The following is a 276-nucleotide window of genomic DNA, read 5'->3' on the forward strand; positions in this document are numbered from 1 at the left end:
CGAATAGATCAGGAACTTTCAAAGCACCACCACCGGGCAAATCTGGGCAAATCCGATCTACTGCCACCGAGTAGATCAAGAACTCTAATGCACCACCACCGGGCAACTCTGATCTGCTGCCACCGAACAGATCTGAAATTTCAAAGTGCCACCACCGGGCAAGGCCGATCTGCAAAAAATTGCAGATTTTCCAAAGAGAAAGAGGCTGGCGCTTCTCGACAGCGAAATACCCGCGCCAAAAAAAAAATCGATGCGTCTTACAAAATTGGTGCGATT

The sequence above is a fragment of the Pinus tabuliformis genome, chromosome 4_2 (assembly GCF_031772625.1).
Source record: "Pinus tabuliformis cultivar Carrire ecotype Pingquan chromosome 4_2, CPIR1, whole genome shotgun sequence".
NCBI lineage: Eukaryota > Viridiplantae > Streptophyta > Pinopsida > Pinales > Pinaceae > Pinus > Pinus tabuliformis.